Here is a 4,497-nt window from a genome sequence, read left to right as displayed (position 1 = left end):
CCCAAAGAATGGTTACTTGTGAATCGTATAGTCAGTAACTCAATCTCTAGAGGTAATACACACTCCTCCCCATAAACTAACTTGAATGGGATGTTGTGGCTCGTTTAAACGTCTTCTTATCCCAGTCTCGTTTCTTCTCTGATACTATCTTTGACAAAATACCCACAAGCTATTTTTGGTACTTTCAACATGCCCATTCGCATGTGGGTTATAAGGAGTCGTTTTATTGTGCTTAATCTACCATGCTTCAGTCAGGATCTTAATCACCTTATTTAGAAAATGGGTTCCATGGTCCGATACTAAATTTTTTGGCAGACCAAATCAGCAGATAATCTGCTCAAGCAGGAAGCTAGCAGTCTCCTTTGCATTGTCCTTATTCGTCGCTTGTGCTTCTGACCACTTCGTAAAATAGTTAATTGCCACTATGATATATCTCTTATGTGTAGAAGATGACAGGGTAATAGGGCATCGATAAAATCGATGCCCCACTTCTCGAATGGTAGTATAGCCATAATAAGAGTCAGTGGGCACTTCCTATTCTCCCTATTGTCATGCCTTTGATAGATACACATCTCTTGACATACTCAAATGAATCCTAGAAAATGGATAGCCACCAATATCTAGCTCTTAAAGCTTTTTGTGCAGTCAACCGCCCAGCAAAGTGCCCTCCATAAGCAAAATCATGGCACTCTTCCAAGATAAACGGATCCTAGTCACACATAACACATCAGTGGTAAACATCATCAACCCCCTGCCGATATAGTGTTACTACAATCAAGGCGAATTTCAAACCTTACTGTCTAATTTTCATATTCTTTGATTTTGATAAAGCGGCTCCAATCTCTCCTATGGACAAATAGTGCGTTATAGCAACATATAAGGATGGAATGGATCGATCCCAATACCAGTTGAACTAATCACATGACCCAATAGCAATCCATAGGGCACTCCAAAGACTCACTTTCTTGGGTTAAGAGCAATGCAAAACTGCCTGCAATGCTCAAAACACTTCCTTAAAATAATCAGCATTCTTTCCCTTACAGTGTCTGCCCCCAAATCGCGTCAATAAAGATATTTAGCTCCTTGGGGAAAATATCACCAAAAGTCTTATCAGCTGTACATTGCCAAGAACCCAGTGCATTGCATAATCCAAATGCCATCACATGATATGCAAAGGTACCAAATACAGTAATAAATGTCATTTTCAGCTAATCTTTCTCTACAATAGCCATTTGGTTATATCCAACAAAGTAGTTTATAAATGAATAGACATCCCTACCCGCTAATCATTTTGGTATAGTGCCACGATCATCTACTTGTTGTTCCATCAGCCTAACCACCTGATTAGGGGTTGGTTATTGTTAATTAATTGGAACCACATTAGGGTTTATCATTTGACTTTCATTATTTAGTGAAATCGTTTGACTAGCCATTGGCATGGTCACACCCGGAGGAGCTAGTAGCAAGGGCACATTTTTTATTATGATTTCTCTCCCATTCAGGTTAGTCATAGCTATCCCTTGACTTCCATTGGTCAATGCCACACTATTTCCAGGAACTAGACCCACATTAAGATTGCCTCTAAAGGCATAGACCGCTTGTAGTCGAGATTCTACTTCCTCTGCTCGTCTAAGAGTAGTGTCTATATCTGGCAAGGTGACACTACTCAACTGCACCTGAATATTGAAGTCCAAACCATGAAAAAATATTGTAGTTGGCTAGGATAGGGGTAGAGGCTTGCAATTTGTGAAAGACCTCTTTTAACTTGGCATATCCTCAGATATCATCATGTGGCTCTTAACATGTCACATTTAGTACACATAGCCAATATTGACCACCCCCCCTTTTAGGGGCAAATTCCCTTCCAAAGGCTGTGTAAAATAAATCAATAGTGGTTACTGTTCCAAGCCATGATACTGAAAGGTAAGAAGGATTGAGCAAGAGAGCACGCAAATGGATGAGAGCTATGGTGGATGGAGCAAGATCAAGAAAGAGAGTGCCACCAAATGTGGAAACTCCAACAGTCACAATGTGTGATCGACCTTCCCTTTATTTAAATGTCATTGAAAGAATAAAGAATGAAGTGACTGTGATGAGCGTCCGCTGCCTGTAGTATGCAGGTGCGGGTACTATCAATGTAGTAATACACTAGCGGATAGGCGGAGGCACCTTTACCCTCAACAACCTCCCACTTAAAGGCAAATTTGTCTCACTGAGGAGTGAGAATGAAAAATAAAAAGAACAATACAACATGTACATAGATACAAGAGGATGTGGAAAGACATCATCTCATCCAACGCCTATCAACTTCCTAAGGAAGGCAAAGCGCTCTCTGTAGAGAGGCTTTTCGTAAGCAAATCAGTAGGATTTTGGTCAGTTGAGATCTCGGCAAGGTCAATAGACTTGTTCTCAACGACCCCATGAATGAAGTGATACCTCACTTCAATGTGTTTTGTCTTTACATGGAAGACCGAATTCTTGGCTAACTGGATAGCAGTCATAGAATCCGAACGCAGTGTAGGGATAGCATCTGTAATACCAAGGTCAACAACCAAACAACCCAACCAAATGGCCTCCTTGCAAGCCTCAATGGCTGCAACATACTTGGCCTTTGTAGTAGAAAGAGTCATGCATTTCTGCACCCTAGACATCCATGAAATAGCACCTCTAGCAAAAGTGAACACATAGCCAGAGGTGGACTTCCTACAATCTTCATGTCCTGCATTGTCAAAGTCAATGTATCCCACGAATCATATATCATGGCTGCCATAACATATGCACATATTAGCAGTGCCCTTCTTCAAGTACCTCATGATACCCTTCACGGCATCCCAATGCCTCTTGCCAGGTATAGCCATATAACGTGTCACAACACCAACTAGAAAAGCAATATCTGGACAAGTGGCTATCATGGCATACATAAGACTGTCCACTGCAGATGCATAGAGAATCTTGGCCATCTTGGCCCTCTACTTATCTGCTTATGGAAAATCAACCTGTGATACCTTCACATGAGAAGGAAATGGACAGCCAATAGGCTTTACATCTTGCATATGGAAGTGCTCAAGGACTTTATGAATGTACTCTCTCTGTGTGATATATAGAGTAGTCATTGATGCCTATCATGCGTAATGTGCATAACAATAATATGAGAGACATGTCCCAGATCTTTCATCTCAAATCTCTTCTTGAGCTGAGCCTTAAGAGCATCTAACTCATCATGAGCTTTCCCTGCCAAAAGCATGTCATCCACATAGAGTACCAAAATCAATAAAGATCCTTCAGGGGATTTCTTCGTGTACAAGCACAGATCCATAACACTATGGTTGTAGCCCTGTGACTGCATAAATGCATTGAACTTAAGATACAATTCCCTAAGTACCTACTTCAAGCCATAAATACTTTTCCTCAATCTGCACACTAGGTGTTCCTTGCCAGGCTCTGCAAAGCCCTTAGGCTGCTCCATGTAAATCTCATCATGCAAGTCCCAATGTAAGAAAGCCATCTTGACATTCAACTAATACAAGTCCAAGTCAAGTTGTGCAGCCAATGCAAGACTAAGCATAGGGTGGTCATCTTAACCACATGAGAGAAGACCTCATCAAATTCAACACCATGCTCCTACTTGAAACCCTTTGCTACCAATTTGGCCTTGTATGCCAGTCAAAGATGTCCAGGGGTGCTTTTCAACTTGTATATCCACTTGCAAGGAAAAGCCCTCTTGCCACTAGGCAGAGAAACCAAATCCCACGCATGATTCTTATGCAACAAGTCAATCTCAGACTGCATAGCCCTCTCCTAGGAGTGACTCTCACCCCTACACATAGTCTCATCATAGGTGAGAGGCTCTCCTGCATCTATAACTAAGACATAATTTATGGAGGTCTCATAGCATTCAAGAGATCGTCTATCTCTGGTAAAACGCCTCAATACGGGTTGTATTGCTTGTCTAACATCCTGAGCATGAGGATCAGCTGGTGCACGCTGTCTAGCTAGTTGTGTGGGAGCAGGGGTTCTTCTTGAAACATAACCCTACGTATATCAACAACTTTCTCAAGTTGCATATGCATTTTGTCCTCATGGAACACAACACCATGGTTGCAGATCACTTTTCGTGCCTACGGATCCCAAGGATGATAGGCCATCTCACCTACATCTCCATAGCCAAGAAAAATGCATTTCACACTTTTAGGATCCAGCTTATTGTGTTTATCCTTCGGCACATGGCAAAAGGCGTCACATCCAAAGACACGCAAATGAGCATATAAGGAAGGATTTCTTGTCCATACCTCCTCTACAACCTAGAAGTTAATACCACTGCAAGGTGACTTGTTAATGAGATGCATGGCAGTAGAGACTGCCTTAGTCCAAAAATGTTGTGGTAAGCCTACTTGGCTAAGCATACTATGAACCCACTCTTGGATAGTCCTATTCATACGCTCAGCCATACCATTCTGGGAAGGGGCATAAGGGGCAGTCAACTTACACTTAATATCC

Source organism: Lygodium microphyllum, chromosome 3 (genome assembly GCF_053477565.2).
Source record: "Lygodium microphyllum isolate KBCC chromosome 3, Lygodium_microphyllum_v1.1.10, whole genome shotgun sequence".
In the NCBI taxonomy this organism is placed as follows: Eukaryota; Viridiplantae; Streptophyta; class Polypodiopsida; order Schizaeales; family Lygodiaceae; genus Lygodium; species Lygodium microphyllum.
The sequence above is the reverse complement of the archived record's forward strand: the minus strand, read 5'-3'. Positions refer to the sequence as shown.